A 24,674-nucleotide genomic window follows, 5' to 3' on the forward strand; every position below is an offset into this window, starting at 1 on the left:
TGTTTCTTCACCGTCGACACTGGAGTCAGTGTCCGTGTCTGTGTCGACCGACTGAGGTAATGGGCGCTTTAGAGCCCCTGACGGTGTTTGAGACGCCTGGACAGGCACTAACTGATTTGCCGGCTGTCTCATGTCGTCAACAGTTTTTTGTAAAGTGCTGACACTATCACGTAATTCCTTAAATAAGACCATCCAGTCATGTGTCGACTCCCTAGGGGGTGACATCACTAATACCGGCAATTGCTCCGCCTCCACACCATTTTCCTCCTCATACATGTCGACACACGCGTACCGACACACAGCACACACACAGGGAATGCTCTGATAAAGGACAGGACCCCTCTAGCCCTTTGGGGAGACAGAGGGAGAGTTTGCCAGCACACACCAGAGCGCTATATATGTATAGGGACAACCTTATAAGTAAGTGTTTCTCCCTTATAGCTGCTGTATATGTTTATATGCCAAATTAGTGCCCTCCCCTCTCTTTTTTACCCTGTTTCTGTAGTGCAGGACTGCAGGGGAGAGTCAGGGAGACGTCCTTCCAGCGGAGCTGTGAGGGAAAATGGCGCTTGTGTGCTGAGGAGATAGGCTCCGCCCCCTTCACGGCGGCCTTTCTCCCGCTTTTTATGAGGTAAAATGGCAGGGGTTAAATACATCCATATAGCCCAGGAGCTATATGTGATGTATTTTTTGCCATATATAGTGGTTACATTGCGTCTCAGGGCGCCCCCCCCAGCGCCCTGCACCCTCAGTGACCGGAGTGTGAAGTGTGCTGAGAGCAATGGCGCACAGCTGCAGTGCTGTGCACTACCTTTCTTGAAGACAGGACGTCTTCTGCCGCCGATTTCTGGACCTCTTCACTCTTCTGGCTCTGTAAGGGGGCCGGCGGCGCGGCTCCGGGACCCATCCATGGCTGGGCCTGTGATCGTCCCTCTGGAGCTAATGTCCAGTAGCCAAGAAGCCCAATCCACTCTGCACGCAGGTGAGTTCGCTTCTTCTCCCCTTAGTCCCTCGATGCAGTGAGCCTGTTGCCAGCAGGACTCACTGAAAATAAAAAACCTAAGTATAACTTTTACTCTAAGCAGCTCAGGAGAGCTACTTAGATTGCACCCTTCTCGGCCGGGCACAAAAACCTAACTGAGGCTTGGAGGAGGGTCATAGGGGGAGGAGCCAGTGCACACCACCTAGTCCTAAAGCTTTAACTTTTGTGCCCTGTCTCCTGCGGAGCCGCTAATCCCCCATGGTCCTGACGGAGTCCCCAGCATCCACTTAGGACGTCAGAGAAAAAGGCAGATGTGGCTCTAATAGCACATGTGTACATTTTTTGACTTTGTTAGGGTAATAAGCTTACACCTCTACTATCAACGCCTTAGTAGCCCTTCTGTCTTGGAGATCCAAAGTACTGTATACAGCCGGCCGGAGAGCAAGAAATCACACTACACAATTGTATGTATAACACTGCTCTGTCCTGTGACAGAGAGAGCTTTTATTTATACCAAAAGAGAAGTGGGCTTTTACATGCCCTCCAATCACAGTGAAGTATAAAGTTAGTTAATTATATATATATTACAAGTTTCAGTGACATAGAAGGTACCGTATATACTCGAGTATAAGCCGACTTTTTCAGCACTTTTTTTTGTGCTGAAAAAGCCACCACGGCTAATACTCGAGTCAGTGCACAGTGACAGGGAGTGCAGTGTGAAGGAGGGACACGAGCGCACAGCGCGCGGCTCTCCTGTGTCCCTCCTGCATCTCCGGCGGCAGCAGCGGCGGTTCTATTACAGGAAGTACCCGTTCGTGACCTCTGATCACGAACTGGTACTTCCTTTAATAGACTCGCCCGCGGCCGCCGGAGATGCAGGAGGGACACAGGAGAGCCGCGCGCTGTGCGCTCGTGTCCCTCCAGAAGACAGCGCGGGATCGACGGAGGGGTAAGTAACAACACTGTGGGGCATACCTGGCAGCACTGTGGGGGCATATCTGGCAGCACTGTGGGGGCATAACTGGCAGCACTGTGGGGGCATATCTGGCAGCACTGTGGGGGCATATCTGGCAGCACTGTGGGGGCATAACTGGCAGCACTGTGGGGGCATAACTGGCAGCACTGTGGGGGCATATCTGGCAGCACTGTGGGGGCATAACTGGCAGCACTGTGGGGGCATATCTGGCAGCACTGTGGGGGCATATCTGGCAGCACTGTGGGGGCATATCTGGCAGCACTGTGGGGGCATATCTGGCAGCACTGTGGGGGCATATCTGGCACTATGAGGGCATATCTGGCACTGAGGGCTGTGTACGGCTAGAGCTGCATTTCCCACCCTAGGCTTATACTCGAGTCAATAAGTTTTCCCAGGTTTTTGTGGTAGAATTAGGTGCCTCGGCTTATATTCGGGTCGACTTATACTCGAGTATATACGGTAATATTCAGAAGACACAGGCCCTCATTCCGAGTTGTTCGCTCGCAAGGCGATTTTAGCAGAGTTACACACGCTAAGCCGCCGCCTACTGGGAGTGAATCTAAACTTCTTAAATGTGCGACCGATGTATGCGCAATATTGCGATCACTAACGAGTTAGCAGTTTTAGAGTAGCTTCAGACTTACTCTGCCTGTGCGATCAGTTCAGTGCTTTTCGGTCCCGGCTGACGTCATAAACACACCCAGCGTTCGCCCAAGCACTCCCACCGTTTCTCCAGACACGCCTGCGTTTTTTCCGGAAACGGTAGCGTTTCCAGCCACACGCCCCTAAAACGCCGTACATCCGCCCAGTAACACCCATTTCCTGTCAATCACAATGCGATCGCCGGAGCGACGAAAAAGCCGTGAGTAAAAATACTATCTTCATAGTAAAGTTACTTGGCGCATGCGCAGTGCGAACATTACGCATGCGCACTAAGAGAATTCTCACTGCGATGCGATGAAAAATACCGAGCGAACAACTCGGAATGAGGGCCACAGTCCCAAACTATTCCTGGAGTTTGTCTTGTCAAAGAATGAGGCCATTGCTGAAGATCTCTATTTCTGTCATTCTCTATCTCCTGGCTTCGCATTCTTATCTTGTAAAGTATTTAAGGAAACCACCTGTTGTCTCACACATACAATACAAGCAACGATGACCTTATTATAATATATGTAAAGGGACATATATACAGTCTTTAGAATATAGGTGGTCATTTCGAGTTGTTCGCTCTGTAATTTTCTTCGCATCGCAGCGATTTTCCGCTTATTGCGCATGAACAATATTCGCACTGCGACTGCGCTAAGTAAATTTGCTATACAGTTAGGTATTTTACTCACGGCATTACAAGGTTTTTTATTCGTTCTGGTGATCGTAATGTGATTGACAGGAAGTGGGTGTTTCTGGGCGGAAACTGGCCGTTTTATGGGAGTGTGTGAAAAAACGCTACCGTTTCTGTGAAAAATGCGGGAGTGGCTGGAGAAACGGAGGAGTGTCTGGGCGAACGCTGGGTGTGTTTGTGACGTCAAACCGGAACGACAAGCACTGAACTGATCGCAGATGCCGAGTAAGTGTGGAGCTACTCAGAAACTGCTAGGAGAGGTCTATTCGCAATATTGCGAATCCGTCGGTCGCAATTTTGAGAAGCTAAGATTCACTCCCAGTAGGCGGCGGCTTAGTGTGTGCAAAGCTGCTAAAAGCAGCTTGCGAGCGAACAACTCGGAATGAGGGCCCTAGTGAAACATTAATACAGCAAAAGCATTTTAATCAATATTACTCTTACAACTTTTACTTGTGTTATATTAAAACTCAAAAGTTTGGCCCCCTTAATCTTCCGTACTTTGCAGAGTGGCCCACTCAAAATCAGGATGTAGATGCTGGGGGGTGGGGGGGAATGCATATGCACCTAGACCCACCTCTTTCTAGTTCCGCCACTGGGTTAGGGATAGGTTGGAGAAGTGTAAGCAGCGTCAGGGTGCAGCGGCAGCTAGGACTGAGGGTTATGCAGACAGTCAGTGCTGGCCGGTGGTCACACCATTATATTTCATTTAATTTCTCTGGGGTGTATTATATCTACTTTATTATTAGGATCTATGGAGAAATTAAATTAAGCCATGTGATTCTATTGAATGTAAAATAGTGCTAAATATGTTCCTGGGCGGTGCTAGACACGCCCAAAAGGTGGTGCTAGACACGCCCCTCCGACGGTGCACCCTCTAATAAAATTAGCTGCGCACGCCTATGATTGTCGACCTAGACACTGTCGCTCCTAGGATCCACACCCATTTAATCATTGTGTTATCCAGGATAGACAAATAGCAATGACTAGTGTCATTTTCCTAACATGATAACCTGGTTTAAAAAAGTGATATTGTACCAGCTAAGAATGTATTTATCATTTCATTGTTACTAAGGGTTACTTAGCGAGGAGTTTTAATGGTAGATCAAAAAGTAAATAAAAGGGTAATATATCTGTCTAGTATATGCTTACGCTGCTAATTACAAAAAATGTTTCATTGTATTTCCATCATCGATCTAGAACAGCTTCCAGTGTCTTGGTAAGAGGTTAATTTTTACTTCACTTTTGGTCCGTGCTGAGTGATGTCAGCGGAAGTCCAACCCACAAGGCGTCCTTGGACTGTCTGCACGTGGTGTCTGTCTTGTTATAAAGGTAAGATGTCTTACGCTATTTGTTTAAGCCTGACCAAGGTTGAAATAAACATGGAAACGTTGCTGATCTCGGGGTGATGACCCGTTAGTCCTAAAAGTGTCGCTTATCTGTGACTATGGACCTAATTCACATCTGATCGCTGGGCTGCGTTTTTTGCAGTCCTGCAATCAGATAGTCGCTGCCTACAGGGGGAGTGTATTATCGCCGTGCAAGTGTGCGATCGCATGTGTAGCTGAGCTGCTAAACCCAGTGTGTGCAGTGTGTGCGCAGCCCAGGACTTACTCCTAAAGGCCCTCATTCCGAATTGATCGCTCGCTAGCTAGTTTTAGAAGCCGTACAAACGCATAGTCGCCGCCCACAGGGGAGTGTATTTTAGCATAGCAGGATTGCGAACGCCTGTGCAGCCGAGCGCCTGCAAACACATTTTGTGCAGAACTAAACCAGCCCTGTAGTTACTTATACAGTGCAATGATTGCTGCAAGTGACGTGGTAATGACGTCAGGGAACCGCCCTGCAAATGCCCGGCCACGCCTGCGTTTTACCAAACACTCCCAGAAAACGGTCAGTTGACACCCAGAAACTCCGACTTCCTGTCAGTCTCCCTGCGTTCGGCACTGCGACTCATAGCGTCGCTAGAACCTGTGCAAAAGCGCGTCGCTCGTTGTACCCGTACGATGCGCATTGCGGTGCACAGTAGTGGATCTTGCCACGGGCAAGCAGGACTTTTGCCCGGGGCGCCACCTTCCGGAGGGCGCCGGCGCCATCCGGAGGATGCCGCACCATGGCAAGATCCGCCACTGTGCAGTGTGCCCCCCAGCTCCGCTGTGAGAAGGGAACCAGACGCTACGCGTCTAGTTTCCCTTTGTGGCGCTGGTCCCCCCCGCTGTGAAGGGAATCAGAAGCTAAGCATCTAGTTTCCCTTCATGGAGAGGACCTTTGCTGTGCGGTGCGCGATGACGTCATCGCGCACCGCACAGCATTGTGGCACAGACGCTAGGGGGCCATAATTGACCTCTAGTGCCTATGCTGTGCTATGGAAGAGACGTCATGACTGACGTCTCTCCCATAGATCCGAGGAGAAGAGCGGCGCCAGCGGAGGTCTGCAGGTCTGGAATCAGGAGCGGGGATAGTAAGTATGCTTTGTTTGTTTTTTTAATCTCCTTTCAGCGGCGCTGCAAATGGGGGCGTGACTGACCACTCCCCTGTATTAAGTTCCCCCCCCCCAACTTTTGCCCGAGGCACCACCAGGGCAAGGACCGGCCCTGACGGTGCATACGCATGCGCAGATTAGCCCTATTTTGCCATGATCGCTGCGCTGCAAAAATCCGTAGCGGACGATTAACTAGGAATGAGGGCCACAGTGTGATAATAACAGGCTGATCGGGGCCGGAGCTGACGTCACACGCCCTCCCTGAAAACACTTGGACACGCCTGCGTTTTTCCTGACACTCCCAAAAAACGGTCAGTTGCCACTCACAATCACCCTGCGAACGCCTTTTTCGCACCATCCTGTCGCTGACCAGCGATGCCTGTTGTTGTCCGGTGCGCATTGCTTTGCATACGCAGGTAGGATCTGATCGCCCGCTGTGCAAAAACACACAGCAGTGATCAGATCTGGATTACCCCATACATTTGCATTGGAGGAATGCTAAAGGGGGCTCCAGGCAGTCTGTGTAGAGTATATATATATATATATATATATATATATATATAAATAAATAAATAGGGACGGCACTCAATTATTGAATATACTATTTCTGTACTTACAATATATATATATATATATATATGGGATGAAGTAATGTTACCTGCGCTCGGAATCCCGGCGGTCAGCAAGCTGACACCGGGATCCTGAATACAAAAAATGCCGGCAGACGGAATGCCGACCCACAGGCTCTGTTCCCGCTCATGGATGTCCACGACACCCATGGAGTGGGAACAGAACCTGTGGCGAGCCAGCGATCGGATCTGCATCCGGCTCTGGTACTCCCGGCAAGGTGGTTGCTGGTACAGGTTGAGTATCCCTTATCCAAAATGCTTGGGACCAGTGGTATTTTGGATATGGGATTTTTCCGTATTTTGGAATAATTGCATACCACAATGAGATATCATGGTGATAGGACCTAAATCTAAGCACAGAATGCATTTATGTTTCATATACACCTTATATACACAGCCTGAAGGTCATTATAGCCAATATTTCTTATAACTTTATGTATTAAACAAAGTTTGTGTACACTGAGCCATCAAAAAACAAAGATTTCACTATCTCACTCTCACTCAAAAAAGTCCGTATTTCGGAATATTTGGATATGGGATACTCAACCTGTATCAGTTTTCTACTGACCACAGATCTGTCACAGTGATCATGAATAGCAGCCACCCATGATATTGATGTAATCCTGCTTAAATACCAATCTCAGTAGGATCTAAGGCCTGGGAGGGTTTCACATATAGTCTAGCTAATGAAGACTGAGGGACAAATTAAGGCTGAAGGTTGATCAACGACAAGGATGTGACCACCTAGGCCTCAAGCCAGCCACCGCAGATGCTCTAAGAGGCCATGAAATCTCAGGCATGTGGGGCACAGACTGGTGAGGAGGGGGCATGTGGGGCACAGACTGGTGAGAAGGGGGCACGTGGGGCACAGACTAGTGAGGAGGGGGCATGTGGGGCACAGACTGGTGAGGAGGGGGCATGTGGGGCACAGACTGGTGAGGAGGGGGCACAGACTGGTGAGGAGGGGGCACAGACTGGTGAGGAGGGGGCATGTGGGGCACAGACTGGTGAGGAGGGGGCATGTGGGGCACAGACTGGTGAGGAGGGGGTACGTGGGGCACCGACTAGTAAGGAGGGGGCATGTGGGGCACAGACTGGTGAGGAGGGGGCATGTGGGGCACAGACTGGTGAGGAGGGGGCACAGACTAGTGAGGAGGGGGCACAGACTGGTGAGGAGGGAGCATGTGGGACACAGACTGGTGAGGGAGACACGTGGGTCACAGGCTGGTAAGGAGAGGGCATGTGGGGCACAGAGACTGGTATGGAGGGAGCGCAGACAAGAGGAGGGGTGTGTGGGGTGCAGGATAGTGGGGTGAGGATGGGCAGTATACAGGGGGCACAGGGATGGGGCAGGTATAATAAGGGAGGGGGAGACTGGGTATAGAATGACTATTACAGTGCTGCTGCTATGTGTGTACTATACATGTGTGACACTGACACATATACAGGAGTGTGACTGCTGCTGCTGCTGCGCCAGTCATACAATGGGGGCGGGGCATAAGGGGAGCTACGTCACCAGTCCCGCCCCCCAGCCTCGGGAAGCAGAGACTTTTCCCCCTGTATCAGTATGGTAACGTGGACTCAGGGTAGATGCTAGAATCAAGTGGGCTAAGGGACCTTTTCCGTAAGGGGGAGGAGTTACGACGCAAGCGGGAGGAGCTAGGCCAGCGGGATAGTTCCTCTACTATCCACGCCACCAACTATTACCTTTAGTAATTAGGTGGTGAGCGAAGCGGAGCGGAGCGAGCCACCGTGCCCGAAGCGTGGCGAGCCCGCAAGGGTACTTTTCGGGTACCCTGTTCGCCCGTAGCTCCTCCCCCTGGTGACGTAGCTCCTCCCCTCAATACGTCACAAGGTCCCTTCAGCCCCTCCGTTATAGAACCAACCGTGGACTCAGTGACCGCACTCCCCGTATAGACTATACAGCCGCCGCACTGCATCCTGGCAGTTGGAGTTCCCGCACACTTGTCTTGCAGGTAAGCGTTGCACAATGCTGGGACCTGTAGTCCTCCTCGCACAGCCTGTTCCAAGTAGATGTCTCCCGCCCCGCCCCGCCCCGCCCCGCTCGGTGTTTACAGGTTATGACACTAGTTGTCAGCGCGTCACCCAGAGCTACTGGGGCCGTTGTAGCCAGTTGTCCCGCGCCGCGTGCGTCAGTGACCATCGATGGTGCGCTCGCACAGCTTCATACCATCGATGTTTGTGTCCGATATCGCCATAGATGGCGGCCGGCTCCTGTCCTCAGCTGTGTAGGGAGCCGGGCAGCGCGGGTCACCTTAGGGCAGCAGCGGATCCTCAGCTCCTCCCAGCAGCAGCACCCATCCCTGTACATAGCTCCATGTGCCTCCTATCCCCAGCATTCACTTACCTGTATGTGCCAGAGCTATGTACTTACCTGGCTCATGAGGAGGAGTCTCACACAATCATCTCCGGGAGGATACACTTCATGCCGTCAATATTATATAAGATACATATATATATATATATATATTTCTCTTACGTCCTAGAGGATGCTGGGGATTCCGTAAGGACCATGGGGTATAGACGGGCTCCTCAGGAGACATGAGCACTTTAAGACCTTTAATAATAATAATTTATATAGCGCTCTTTCTCCAATAGGAATCAAGGCGCTTAACAGATACATAGCATAATATAGTACAGAAAAATAAGATTTTACTCACCGGTAAATCTATTTCTCGTAGTCCGTAGTGGATGCTGGGGACTCCGTAAGAACCATGGGGAATAGACGGGCTCCGCAGGAGACTGGGCACTCTATAGAAAGATTAGGTACTACCTGGTGTGCACTGGCTCCTCCCTCTATGCCCCTCCTCCAGACCTCAGTTAAGGAAACTGCCCGGAAGAGCTGACATTACAAGGAATGGATTTTGGAATCCAGGGTAAGATTCATACCAGCCACACCAATCACACCGTATAACTCGTGATAACCAAACCCAGTTAACAGTATGCACAAACACGGAGCATCAGACAACCTGATGCAAACATAACATAACCCGTTGTTAAGCAATAACTATATACAAGTATTGCAGAAGAAGTCCGCACTTGGGACGGGCGCCCAGCATCCACTACGGACTACGAGAAATAGATTTACCGGTGAGTAAAATCTTATTTTCTCTAACGTCCTAGTGGATGGTGGGGACTTCGTAAGGACCATGGGGATTATACCAAAGCTCCCAAACGGGCGGGAGAGTGCGGATGACTCTGCAGCACCGGATGGGCAAACTCAAGGTCCTCCTCAGCCAGGGAATCAAATCTGTAGAACTTTGCAAAAGTATTTGAACCCGACCAAGTAGCTGCTCGGCAAAGTTGTAATGCCGAGACCCCTTGGGCAGCCGCCCAAGAAGAGCCCACCTTCCTTGTGGAATGGGCTTTTACTGATCTTGGATGCGGCAACCCAGCCGCAGAATGAGCCTGCTGAATCGTGTTACAGATCCAGCGAGCAATAGTTTGCTTTGAAGCAGGAGCACCCAGCTTATTGGATGCATACAGGATAAACAGCGACTCCGTTTTCCTGACCTTAGCCGTTCTGGCCACATAAATCTTCAAAGCCCGTACTACATCTAGCAACTCGGAATCCTCCAAGTCACTGGTAGCTACAGGCACCCCAATAGGTTGGTTCAAATGAAAAGATGACACTACCTTCGGCAGAAATTGCTGACGAGTCTGCAATTCTGCCCTGTCCATATGAAAAACCAGATAGGGGCTTTTATGTGACAAAGCCGCCAATTCCGACACACGCCTAGCTGAAGCTAAGGCTAGCAGCATGACCACCTTCCACGTGAGATATTTTAACTCCACTGTTTTGAGTGGTTCAAACCAATGTGATTTCAGGAAACTCAACACCACGTTAAGATCCCAAGGTGCCACTGGAGGCACAAACGGGGGCTGTATATGCAGCACTCCCTTTACAAACGTCTGAACTTCAGGAAGAGTAGCCAGTTCTTTTTGAAAGAAAATGGATAGGGCTGAAATCTGGACCATAATGGATCCTAATTGTAAGCCCAAAGACACTCCCGACTGTAGGAAGTGAAAGAAACGGCCCAGCTGGAATTCCTCTGTAGGAGTCTTCCTGTCCTCGCACCAAGCAACATATTTTCGCCATATACGGTGATGATGCTTAGCCGTTACATCCTTCCTAGCCTTTATAAGCGTAGGAATAACCTCATCCGGAATCCCTTTTTCTGCTAGGATCCGGCGTTCAACCGCCATGCCGTCAAATGCAGTTCGGTAAGTCTTGGAACAGACAGGGCCACTGTTGCAACAGATCCTGTCTGAGAGGCAGAGGCCATGGGTCCTCTGTGAGCAGTTCTTGCAGTTCCGGATACCAAACCCTTCTTGGCCAATCCGGAACAACGAGTATTGTTCTCACTCCTCTTTTTCTTACGATTCTCAGCACCTTGGGTATGAGCGGAAGAGGAGGAAACACATAAACCGACTCGAACGCCCACGGTGTTACTAGTGCGTCTACAGCTATCGCCTGAGGGTCTCTTGACCTGGCGCAATACATTTGTAGCTTTTTGTTGAGGCGGGATGCCATCATGTCCACCTGTGGCAGTTCCCACCGATTCGTAATCTGTGAGAAGACTTCCTGATGAAGTCCCCACTCTCCCGGGTGGAGGTCATGTCTGCTGAGGAAGTCTGCTTCCCAGTTGTCCACTCCCAGAATGAACACTGCTGACAGTGCTTTTACGTGATTCTCCGCCCAACTAAGAGTTCTGGTGGCTTCTGCCATCGCCATCCTGCTCCTTGTGCCGCCTTGACGGTTTACATGAGCCACTGTGGTGATGTCTGATTGAATCAGCACCGGTTTGTCTCGAAGCAGGCTCTCCTGACTTGACCACAGGCCTTGGAAATTTCTTCCCTGTGTGTCTGCCTCCCACCCTCGGAAGCTTGCATCCGTGGTCACCAGGACCCAGTCCTGAATGCCGAACCTTCGGCCCTCGAGAAGGTGAGCACTCTGCAGCCACCACAGGAGCGACACCCTGGCCCTGGGGGATAGGGTGATCAGCCGATGCATCTGTAGATGTGATCCGGACCACTTGTCCAACAGATCCCATTGAAAAGTCCTCGCATGGAACCTTCCGAAGGGAATGGCCTCGTATGATGCCACCATCTTCCCCAGGACCCGCGTGCAGTGATGCACCGACACCTGTTTTGGTTTCAATAAGCCTCTGACCAAAGTCATGAGCTCCTGAGCCTTCTCCGTCGGGAGATACACCCTCTTCTGGTCTGTGTCCAGAATCATGCCCAGAAAGGACAGACGAGTCGTAGGGATCAACTGCGACTTGGGTATATTCAGAACCCAGCCGTGCTGTTGTAACACCTCCTGAGAGCGTGCTACGCTGATCAGCAACTGATCCCTGGACCTTGCCTTTATAAGGAGATCGTCCAACTACGGGATAATTGTGATTCCTTGCTTTCGCAGGATCACCATCATTTCTGCCATTACCTTGGTAAATATTCTCGGTGCCGTAGATAGACCAAACGGCAACATCTGGAATTGGTAGTGACAATCCTGTACCACAAATCTGAGGTACTCTTGATGAGGTGGATAAATGGGGACATGCAGGTAAGCATCCTTTATGTCCAGCGATACCATAAAATCCCCTTCTTCCAGGCTTGCAATGACCGCTCTCAGCGATTCCATCTTGAACTTGAACTTTTTCAAGTAAATGTTCAGGGATTTTAAGTTCAAAATGGGCCTGACCGAACCGTCCGGTTTCGGTACCACAAACATTGTGGAATAATACCCTCTCCCCCCGTTGAAGGAGGGGGACCTCCACCACCACCTGCTGGAGATACAATTTGTGAATCGCAGCTAACACCAACTCCCTCTCTATGGGGGACGTTGGCAGAGCCGATTTGAGGAAACGGTGAGGGGGCATCTCTTCGAATTCCAGCCTGTACCCCTGGGATACTATCTGTATAACCCAGGGATCCGCCTGTGAGCGAACCCACTGGTGGCTGAAATTTCGGAGACGCGCCCCCCACCGACCCTGGCTCCACCTGTGGAGCCCCAGCGTCATGCGGTGGATTTAGTGGATGCTGGGGAGGACTTCTGTTCCTGAGAACTAGCTGTGTTGTGCAGCTTCTTTCCTCTACCCTTGCCTCTGGCAAGAAAGGACACACCTCGGACTTTCTTACCCTTTTGTGAACGAAAGGACTGCATCTGATGATACGGTGCTTTCTTAGGTTGTGATGGAATATATGGCAAAAAATTTGACTTCCCAGCCGTAGCTGTGGCCACTAGGTCCGAAAGACCTTCCCCAAACAATTCCACACCCATATAAGGTAAAACCTCCATGTGCCGCTTAGAGTCGGCATCACCTGTCCATTGTCGAGTCCACAGACCCCTTCTGGCAGAAATCGACATTGCATTTATTCTAGACCCCAGCACTGTAATGTCTCTCTGGGCATCCCTCATATACAGGACAGCATCTTTTATATGCCCCAAGGTTAGTAATATATTATCCTTGTCCAGGGCTTACATTATCTGAAGAAATGGATCTGCCCATGCTGCTACCGCACTACACATCCATGCTGACGCAATAGCCGGCCTAAGCAAAGTACCGGAATGTGTATAAATGGACCTTAGGATAGTTTCCTGCTTTCTATCTGCAGGATCCTTAAAGGCGGCCGTATCCTGTGACGGCAGGGCCACCTTTTTAGATAAGCGTGTCAAAGCTTTATCTACCCTCAGGGCGGATTCCCAGCATAACCTGTCCGTTGGCGGGAAAGGGTACGCCATCAGCATCCGCTTGGGAATCTGCAGTTTCTTATCTGGAGATTCCCATGCTTTCTCACATAACTCATTTAATTCATGTGAAGGGGGAAAGGTCACCACATGTCTCTTTTCCCCAAACATATTAACCCTCTTGTCAGGGACAGGGCTCTCCTCGGAGATGTGTAAAACCTCCTTCATTGCTATAATCATATAGCGTATAGCATTGGCCATTTTAGGTTGCAATCTGGCCTCCTCATCATCGACACTAGAGTCAGACTCCGTGTCGATATCTGTGTCAACAACCTGGGATAGTGGACGCTTTTGAGACCATGACGGTCTCTGCGCTGCAGGATCAGGCAAGGGCTGAGACCCAGACTGACCCAAGGCTTCTGCTTTATATCTGCGGCGGGCTTCTGTCCCGCAATTTTTTTGTAAAACATGGCGGGGGCTCATGCAGACATACAGTGCCCAACTGTATGTCTGCTTATCTTTTGCCAAAAGGTATAATATTGCTGCTCAGGGTGCCCCCCCTGCGTCTCGCACCCTACAGTGACCGGAGTGTGCGGGTGTTACTGGAGCAATGGCGCACAGCTGCAGTGCTGTGCGCTACCTTATCAGAAGACCGGAGTCTTCAGCTGCCACTTTTCTCTTCTCCACGCCGGCTTCTTGCTTCTGGCTCTGCGAGGGGGGCGGCGGCGCGGCTGCTGGGATCGGACGACCAAGGGTGTGTTCAATCCCTCTGGAGCTAATGGTGTCCAGTAGCCTAAGAAGCGGAACCTAGCCCGCAGTTGGTATGGTTTGCTTCTCTCCCCTCAGTCCCACGTAGCAAAGAGTCTGTTGCCAGCAGAAGCTCTCTGAAAATAAAAAACCTAACAAAATACTTTCTTTCTCAGCAAGCTCAGTAGAGCTCACTAAGGTGCACCCATCTCGTCCGGGCACAGATTCTAACTGAGGTCTGGAGGAGGGGCATAGAGGGAGGAGCCAGTGCACACCAGTAGACCTAATTCTTTTTTAGAGTGCCCTATATCCTGCGGAACCCGTCTATTCCCCATGGTCCTTACGGAGTCCCCAGCATCCACTACGGACTACGAGAAATAGATTTACCGGTGAGTAAAATCTTATTTCTCTAACGTCCTAGTGGATGCTGGGGACTCCGTAAGGACCATGGGGAATAGACGGGCTCCGCAGGAGACTGGGCACTCTAAGAAAGATTTAGGACTACCTGGTGTGCACTGGCTCCTCCCCCTATGACCCTCCTCCAAGCCTCAGTTAGATTTCTGTGCCCGGCTGAGCTGGATGCACACTAGGGGCTCTCCTGAGCTCCTAGAAAGAAAGTGTTTGTTAGGTTTTTTATTTTCAGTGAGACCTGCAGGCAACAGGCTCACTGCACCGAGGGACTAAGGGGAGAAGAAGCGAACCTACCTAAGTGGTGGTAGCTTGGGCTTCTTAGGCTACTGGACACCATTAGCTCCAGAGGGATCGAACACAGGACCCGACCTCGTCGTCCGTTCCGGAGCCACGCCGCCGTCCCCCTTACAGAGCTAGAAGCAAGAAGGTGGTCCAGAAAATCGGCGGCTGAAGACTTCTGTCTTCTCCAAGGTAGCGCACAGCACTGCAGCTGTGCGCCATTGCTCCTCATGCACACCACACAATGCGGTCACTGATGGGTGCAGGGCGCTGGGGGGGGGCGCCCTGAGCAGCAATATTAACACCTTGGCTGGCAAACTAACACCATATATAGCCCCAGGGGCTATATAGGTGTATATTAACCCCTGCCAGATATATTAAAATAGCGGGAGAAAGCCTGCCGAAAAAGGGGCGGGGCCTTCTCCCTCAGCACACTGGCGCCATTTTTCCCTCACAGCTCCGCTGGAAGGAAGCTCCCTGGCTCTCCCCTGCAGTCCTGCACTACAGAAAAAGGTAAAAAAGAGAGGGGGGGGGGGGGGGCACAAATTAGGCGCAGTATAACGATTTAAGCAGCTATAAGGGGAAAACACACTTCTATAGGTGATATCCCTGTGATATATAGCGCTCTGGTGTGTGCTGGCATACTCTCCCTCTGTCTCCCCAAAGGGCTTTGTGGGGTCCTCTGTAAGAGCATTCCCTGTGTGTCTGCTGTGTGTCGGTACTGCTGTGTCGACATGTATGAGGAGGAAAATGATGTGTAGGCGGAGCAAATGCCTGTGAATGTGATGTCACCCCCTGCGGGGTCGACACCTGTGTGGTTGGACTTATGGAAGGAATTGCGTGAAAGTGTCAACTCCTTACACAAAAGGTTTGACGACATAGGACAGCCGGCTACACAGCTTGTGCCTGTTCCAGCGTCTCAAATGTCATCAGGGGCTTTAAAATGCCCGCTACCTCAGGTGACCTGGATACCGACTCCAGTGTCGACGATGATGAGACTAGTGTACCCTCCAATAGGTCCACCCGTTACATGATTGAGGCAATGAAAAATGTTTTACACATTTCTGATAATACCCCAGGTACCACAAAAAAGGGTATTATGTTTGGTGAGAAAAAAACTACCTGTAGTTTTTCCTGCATCTGAGGAATTAAATGAGGTGTGTGAGGAAGCGTGGACTTCCCCCGATAAGAAATTGATAATTTCAAAACGATTATTGGCAGCGTACCCTTTCCCGCTAGAGGATAGGTCACGTTGGGAAACACCCCCTAGGGTAGATAAGGCGCTGACACGCTTATCAAAGAAGGTGGCACTACCGTCTCCGGATACGGCCACCCTGAAGGAACCTGCTGATAGAAAGCAGGAAGCTACCCTAAAAGCTATTTACTAGAGATGAGCGGGTTCGGTTTCGTTGAATCCGAACCCGCACGAACTTCACCTTTTTTTTCACGGGTCCGAGCGACTCGGATCTTCCCGCCTTGCTCGGTTAACCCGAGCGCGCCCGAACGTCATCATGACGCTGTCGGATTCTCGCGAGACTCGGATTCTATATAAGGAGCCGCGCGTCGCCGCCATTTTCACACGTGCATTGAGATTGATAGGGAGAGGACGTGGCTGGCGTCCTCTCCATTAGAATAGATAGAGAGAGATTGTGCAGACTGCAGTGCAGAGTCGCAGACAGAGTTAGTTAGTTTACCACAGTCAGTGACCAGTGCAGTTGTTTGTTTTACTAGTTAACTTTTATTTAATATATAATATATCCGTTCTCTGCTATATCCGTTCTCTGCCTGAAAAAAAAAACGATACACAGCACAGTCAGTCACACAGTGTGACTCAGTCTGTGTGCAGTGTGCACTCAGCTCAGCCCAGTGTGCTGCACAGTCATCAATGTATAAAAGCTTATAATTAATTGTGGGGGAGACTGGGGAGCACTAGCACTGCAGGTTGTTAGCAGGAGCCAGGAGTACATAATATTATATTAATTAACAGTGCACACTTTTGCTGCAGGAGTGGTGACCAGTGCCTGACCACCAGTATAGTATTGTTGTATACTACTATCTCTTTAAATATCAACCAGTCTATATGCAGCAGACACAGACACCTCTGTGTCGGCACTCTGCAGGCAGTCCGTCCAACCAGAATTGTATTATTATATACCACCTAACCGTGGTTTTTTTTTCATTCTTTATACCGTCATAGTGTCATACTAATTGTTACGAGTATACTACTATCTCTTTATCAACCAGTGTACAGTGCGGTAGTTCACGGCTGTGGCTACCTCTGTGTCGGCACTCGGCAGGCAGTCCGTCCGACCAGAATTGTATTATTATATACCACCTAACCGTGGTTTTTTTTTCATTCTTTATACCGTCATAGTGTCATACTAATTGTTACGAGTATACTACTATCTCTTTATCAACCAGTGTACAGTGCGGTAGTTCACGGCTGTGGCTACCTCTGTGTCGGCACTCGGCAGGCAGTCCGTCCGACCAGAATTGTATTATTATATACCACCTAACCGTGGTTTTTTTTTCATTCTTTATACCGTCATAGTGTCATACTAATTGTTACGAGTATACTACTATCTCTTTATCAACCAGTGTACAGTGCGGTAGTTCACGGCTGTGGCTACCTCTGTGTCGGCACTCGGCAGGCAGTCCGTCCGACCAGAATTGTATTATTATATACCACCTAACCGTGGTTTTTTTTTCATTCTTTATACCGTCATAGTGTCATACTAATTGTTACGAGTATACTACTATCTCTTTATCAACCAGTGTACAGTGCGGTAGTTCACGGCTGTGGCTACCTCTGTGTCGGCACTCGGCAGGCAGTCCGTCCGACCAGAATTGTATTATTATATACCACCTAACCGTGGTTTTTTTTTCATTCTTTATACCGTCATAGTGTCATACTAATTGTTACGAGTATACTACTATCTCTTTATCAACCAGTGTACAGTGCGGTAGTTCACGGCTGTGGCTACCTCTGTGTCGGCACTCGGCAGGCAGTCCGTCCGACCAGAATTGTATTATTATATACCACCTAACCGTGGTTTTTTTTTCATTCTTTATACCGTCATAGTGTCATACTAATTGTTACGAGTATACTACTATCTCTTTATCAACCAGTGTACAGTGCGGTAGTTCACGGCTGTGGCTACCTCTGTGTCGGCACTCGGCAGGCAGTCCGTCCGACCAGAATTGTATTATTATATACCACCTAACCGTGGTTTTTTTTTCATTCTTTATACCGTCATAGTGTCATACTAATTGTTACGAGTATACTACTATCTCTTTATCAACCAGTGTACAGTGCGGTAGTTCACGGCTGTGGCTACCTCTGTGTCGGCACTCGGCAGGCAGTCCGTCCGACCAGAATTGTATTATTATATACCACCTAACCGTGGTTTTTTTTTCATTCTTTATACCGTCATAGTGTCATACTAATTGTTACGAGTATACTACTATCTCTTTATCAACCAGTGTACAGTGCGGTAGTTCACGGCTGTGGCTACCTCTGTGTCGGCACTCGGCAGGCAGTCCGTCCGACCAGAATTGTATTATTATATACCACCTAACCGTGGTTTTTTTTTCATTCTTTATACCGTCATAGTGTCATACTAATTGTTACGAGTATACTACTATCTCTTTATCAACCAGTGTACAGTGCGGTAGTTCACGGCTGTGGCTACCTCTGTGTCGGCACTCGGCAGGCAGTCCGTCCGACCAGAATTGTATTATTATATACCACCTAACCGTGGTTTTTTTTTCATTCTTTATACCGTCATAGTGTCATACTAATTGTTACGAGTATACTACTATCTCTTTATCAACCAGTGTACAGTGCGGTAGTTCACGGCTGTGGCTACCTCTGTGTCGGCACTCGGCAGGCAGTCCGTCCGACCAGAATTGTATTATTATATACCACCTAACCGTGGTTTTTTTTTCATTCTTTATACCGTCATAGTGTCATACTAATTGTTACGAGTATACTACTATCTCTTTATCAACCAGTGTACAGTGCGGTAGTTCACGGCTGTGGCTACCTCTGTGTCGGCACTCGGCAGGCAGTCCGTCCGACCAGAATTGTATTATTATATACCACCTAACCGTGGATTTTTTCATACTTTATACCGTCATAGTGTCATACTAATTGTTACGAGTATACTACTATCTCTTTATCAACCAGTGTACAGTGCGGTAGTTCACGGCTGTGGCTACCTCTGTGTCGGCACTCGGCAGGCAGTCCGTCCGACCAGAATTGTATTATTATATACCACCTAACCGTGGTTTTTTTTTCATTCTTTATACCGTCATAGTGTCATACTAATTGTTACGAGTATACTACTATCTCTTTATCAACCAGTGTACAGTGCGGTAGTTCACGGCTGTGGCTACCTCTGTGTCGGCACTCGGCAGGCAGTCCGTCCGACCAGAATTGTATTATTATATACCACCTAACCGTGGGTTTTTTTTCATTCTTTATACCGTCATAGTGTCATACTAATTGTTACGAGTATACTACTATCTCTTTATCAACCAGTGTACAGTGCGGTTTTTTTATACCGTGGTTTTTTTATACCACCTAACCGTGGCAGTCCGTCCTTAATTGTATATATAGTATACTAGTATCCAATCCATCCATCTCCATTGTTTACCTGAGGTGCCTTTTAGTTCTGCCTATAAAATATGGAGAACAAAAAAGTTGAGGTTCCAAAATTAGGGAAAGATCAAGATCCACTTCCACCTCGTGCTGAAGCTGCTGCCACTAGTCATGGCCGAGACGATGAAATGCCAGCAACGTCGTCTGCCAAGGCCGATGCCCAATGTCATAGTACAGAGCATGTCAAATCCAAAACACCAAATATCAGAAAAAAAAGGACTCCAAAACTTAAAATAAAATCGTCGGAGGAGAAGCGTAAACTTGCCAATATGCCATTTACCACACGGAGTGGCAAGGAACGGCTGAGGCCCTGGCCTATGTTCATGGCTAGTGGTTCAGCTTCACATGAGGATGGAAGCACTCAGCCTCTCGCTAGAAAAATGAAACGACTCAAGCTGGCAAAAGCACAGCAAAGAACTGTGCGTTCTTCGAAATCCCAAATCCACAAGGAGAGTCCAATTGTGTCGGTTGCGATGCCTGACCTTCCCAACACTGGACGTGAAGAGCATGCGCCTTCCACCATTTGCACGCCCCCTGCAAGTGCTGGAAGGAGCAGCCGCAGTCCAGTTCCTGATAGTGAGATTGAAGATGTCAGTGTTGAAGTCCACCAGGATGAGGAGGATATGGGTGTTGCTGGCGCTGGGGAGGAAATTGACCAGGAGGATTCTGATGGTGAGGTGGTTTGTTTAAGTCAGGCACCCGGGGAGACACCTGTTGTCCGTGGGAGGAATATGGCCGTTGACATGCCAGGTGAAAATACCAAAAAAATCAGCTCTTCGGTGTGGAGGTATTTCACCAGAAATGCGGACAACAGGTGTCAAGCCGTGTGTTCCCTTTGTCAAGCTGTAATAAGTAGGGGTAAGGACGTTAACCACCTCGGAACATCCTCCCTTATACGTCACCTGCAGCGCATTCATAATAAGTCAGTGACAAGTTCAAAAACTTTGGGTGACAGCGGAAGCACTCCACTGACCAGTAAATCCCTTCCTCTTGTAACCAAGCTCACGCAAACCACCCCACCAACTCCCTCAGTGTCAATTTCCTCCTTCCCCAGGAATGCCAATAGTCCTGCAGGCCATGTCACTGGCAATTCTGACGATTCCTCTCCTGCCTGGGATTCCTCCGATGCATCCTTGCGTGTAACGCCTACTGCTGCTGGCGCTGCTGTTGTTGCTGCTGGGAGTCGATGGTCATCCCAGAGGGGAAGTCGTAAGACCACTTTTACTACTTCCACCAAGCAATTGACTGTCCAACAGTCATTTGCGAGGAAGATTAAATATCACAGCAGTCATCCTACTGCAAAGCGGATAACTGAGGCCTTGACATCCTGGGTGGTGAGAAACGTGGTTCCGGTATCCATCATTACTGCAGAGCCAACTAGAGACTTGTTGGAGGTACTGTGTCCCCGGTACCAAATACCATCTAGGTTCCATTTCTCTAGGGTTGCGATACCGAAAATGTACACAGACCTCAGAAAAAGAGTCACCAGTGTCCTAAAAAATGCAGCTGTACCCAATGTCCACTTAACCACGGACATGTGGACAAGTGGAGCAGGGCAGGGTCAGGACTATATGACTGTGACAGCCCACTGGGTAGATGTATGGACTCCCGCCGCAAGAACAGCAGCGGCGGCACCAGTAGCAGCATCTCGCAAACGCCAACTCGTTCCTAGGCAGGCTACGCTTTGTATCACCGGTTTCCAGAATACGCACACAGCTGAAAACCTCTTACGGCAACTGAGGAAGATCATCGCGGAATGGCTTACCCCAATTGGACTCTCCTGTGGATTTGTGGCATCGGACAACGCCAGCAATATTGTGCGTGCATTACATCTGGGCAAATTCCAGCACGTCCCATGTTTTGCACATACCTTGAATTTGGTGGTGCAGAATTTTTTAAAAAACGACAGGGGCGTGCAAGAGATGCTGGCGGTGGCCAGAAAAATTGCGGGACACTTTCGGCGTACAGGCAGCACGTACAGAAGACTGGAGCACCACCAAAAACGCCTGAACCTGCCCTGCCATCATCTGAAGCAGGAGGTGGTAACGAGGTGGAATTCAACCCTCTATATCAGGGCTGGCCAAACCGGTCCTCGAGATCTACCAACAGTTCATGTTTTCCAAGCATCTTGGAGAGCTGTAGAATTGTCAGTTAGGAATGAATGCAGCACATCTTAATTAGTAATCACTACACCTGTGCATCAACTAGGTGGTCTGGAAAATGTGAACCGTTGGTAGATCTTGAGGACTGGTTTGGCCAGCCCTGCTCTATATGCTTCAGAGGTTGGAGGAGCAGCAAAAGGCCATTCAAGCCTATACAACTGACCACGATATAGGAGGTGGAATGCACCTGTCTCAAGCGCAGTGGAGAATGATTTCAACGTTGTGCAAAGTTCTGATGCCCTTTGAACTTGCCACACGTGAAGTCAGTTCAGACACTGCCAGCCTGAGTCAGGTCATTCCCCTCATCAGGCTTTTGCAGAAGAAGCTGGAGACATTGAAGGAGGAGCTAAGACAGAGCGATTCCGCTAGGCATGTGGGACTTGTGGATGGAGCCCTTAATTCGCTTAACAAGGATTCACGGGTGGTCAATCTGTTGAAATCAGAGCACTACATTTTGGCCACCGTGCTCGATCCTAGATTTAAAACCTACCTTGGATCTCTCTTTCCGGCGCACACAAGTCTGCTGGGTTTCAAAGACCTGCTGGTGAGAAAATTGTCAAGTCAAGCGGAACGCGACCTGTCAACATCTCCTCCTTCACATTCTCCCGCAACTGGGGGTGCGAGGAAAAGGCTCAGAATTCCGAGCCCACCCGCTGGCGGTGATGCAGGGCAGTCTGGAGCGACTGCTGATGCTGACATCTGGTCCGGACTGAAGGACCTGACAACCATTACGGACATGTCGTCTACTGTCACTGCATATGATTCTCTCACCATTGATAGAATGGTGGAGGATTATATGAGTGACCGCATCCAAGTAGGCACGTCACACAGTCCGTACTTATACTGGCAGGAAAAAGAGGCAATTTGGAGGCCCTTGCACAAACTGGCTTTATTCTACCTAAGTTGCCCTCCCACAAGTGTGTACTCCGAAAGAGTGTTTAGTGCCGCCGCTCACCTTGTCAGCAATCGGCGTACGAGGTTACATCCAGAAAATGTGGAGAAGATGATGTTCATTAAAATGAATTATAATCAATTCCTCCGCGGAGACATTGACCAGCAGCAATTGCCTCCACAAAGTACACAGGGAGCTGACATGGTGGATTCCAGTGGGGACGAATTGATAATCTGTGAGGAGGGGGATGTACACGGTGATATATCGGAGGATGATGATGAGGTGGACATCTTGCCTCTGTAGAGCCAGTTTGTGCAAGGAGAGATTAATTGCTTCTTTTTTGGTGGGGGTCCAAACCAACCCGTCATTTCAGTCACAGTCGTGTGGCAGACCCTGTCACTGAAATGATGGGTTGGTTAAAGTGTGCATGTCCTGTTTTGTTTATAGTTACAACATAAGGGTGGGTGGGAAGGGCCCAAGGACAATTCCATCTTGCACCTCTTTTTTCTTTTATTTCTCTGACGTCCTAGTGGATGCTGGGACTCCGTCAGGACCATGGGGAATAGCGGCTCCGCAGGAGACAGGGCACAAAATAAAAGCTTGAATATCAGGTGGTGTGCACTGGCTCCTCCCCCTATGACCCTCCTCCAAGCCAGTTAGATTTTTGTGCCCGGCCGAGAAGGGTGCAAACTAGGTGGCTCTCCAGAGCTGCCTAGAATAAAAGTTTAGTTAGGTTTTTTTTTATTTTCAGTGAGTCCTGCTGGCAACAGGCTCACTGCATCGTGGGACTAAGGGGAGAAGAAGCGAACTCACCTGAGTGCAGAGTGGATTGGGCTTCTTAGGCTACTGGACGTTAGCTCCAGAGGGACGATCACAGGTTCAGCCTGGATGGGTCACCGGAGCCGCGCCGCCGTCCCCCTTACAGAGCCAGAAGAGACGAAGAGGTCCGGTGAAATCGGCGGCAGAAGACATCCTGTCTTCAAGACTAAGGTAGCGCACAGCACCGCAGCTGTGCGCCATTGCTCTCAGCACACTTCACACTCCGGTCACTGAGGGTGCAGGGCGCTGGGGGGGAGCGCCCTGAGACGCAATATAAAACACATTTATCCTTAGCTGGCTAAAGGAATACATCACATATAGCTCCAGGGCTATATGGATGTATTTTTTCCCCTGCCATTTTACACATAAAAAAGCGGGAGTTAAGGACGTCGTGAAGGGGCGGGGCCTATCTCCTCAGCACACTGGCGCCATTTTTCCCTCACAGCTCCGCTGGAAGGACGGCTCCCTGATTCTCCCCTGCAGTACTGCATCTGATTCAGGGTAAAAAAGAGAAGGGGGGGCATGGTGGCAGCAAATAACTAATATTAACAGCAGCTATAAGGGAATAACACTTATATAAGGTTATCCCTGTATATATATATAGCGCTGGGGTGTGTGCTGGCAGACTTTCCCTCTGTCTCTCCAAAGGGCTAAGTGGGGTCCTGTCCTCTATCAGAGCATTCCCGGTGTGTGTGCTGTGTGTCGGTACGCGTGTGTCGACATGTATGAGGAGGAAAATGAGGTGGAGGCGGAGCAGTTGCCTGTGTTAGTGATGTCACCCCCTAGGGAGTCGACACCTGACTGGATGATTGTGTTTAAACAATTAAGTGATAATGTCAGCAATTTGCAAAAAACTGTTGACGACATGAGAAAGCCGGCAAATCAATTAGTGCCTGTTCAGGCGTCTCAGACACCCTCAGGGGCCCTAAAACGGCCGCTACCTCAGTGGGTCGACACGGATCCAGATACTGATACTGGATCTAGTGTCGACGGTGACGAGACAAACGTAATGTCCAGTAGGGCCACACGTTACATGATCACGGCAATGAAAGAGGCATTAAATCTTTCTGACACTACAAGTACCACAAAGGCGGGTATTATGTGGGGTGTGAAAAAACTGCCAATAGTTTTTCCAGAGTCAGATGAAATAAATGAGGTGTGTGATAAAGCGTGGGTTTCCCCTGATAAAAAACAGCTAATTTCAAATAAATTATTAGCACTATACCCTTTCCCGCCAGAGGTTAGGGCGCGGTGGGAAACACCCCCTAGGGTAGATAAGGCGCTTACACGTTTATCTAAACAAGTAGCGTTACCGTCCCCTGAGACGGCCACCCTCAAAGAACCAGCTGATAGGAGGCTAGAAAATATCCTAAAAAGTATATACACACATACTGGTGTTATACTGCGACCAGCAATCGCATCAGCCTGGATGTGCAGTGCTGGAGTTGCATGGGCGGATTCCCTGACTGAGAATATTGATACCCTGGATAGGGACAATATTTTGTTAACTATAGACCATTTAAAGGACGCATTGCTATATATGCGTGATGCGCAGAGGGATATTTGTACCCTGGCATCAAGAGT

The 24,674-nt window shown here is 49.4% G+C and overlaps 1 protein-coding gene across 2 annotated transcripts in view; it reads left to right on the plus strand.

Moving 5' to 3' along the window:
• LOC134983628 (zinc finger protein 436-like) overlaps nt 1-24,674 on the plus strand; it is a 192,793-nt gene that overhangs the window by 77,828 nt on the left and 90,291 nt on the right. The window contains exon 1 of one of the 2 annotated variants that reach the window (XM_063949305.1): nt 7,930-8,381. The exons of the other annotated variant lie outside the window; for it this stretch is intronic. The gene's annotated coding sequence lies outside the window, so the exon portion shown is untranslated. Of the gene's footprint in view, nt 1-7,929; nt 8,382-24,674 lie in introns of those variants that run through there. 2 annotated transcript variants of the gene reach the window in all.

Source organism: Pseudophryne corroboree (assembly GCF_028390025.1).
Source record: "Pseudophryne corroboree isolate aPseCor3 chromosome 3 unlocalized genomic scaffold, aPseCor3.hap2 SUPER_3_unloc_2, whole genome shotgun sequence".
NCBI classification, from domain to species: Eukaryota; Metazoa; Chordata; class Amphibia; order Anura; family Myobatrachidae; genus Pseudophryne; species Pseudophryne corroboree.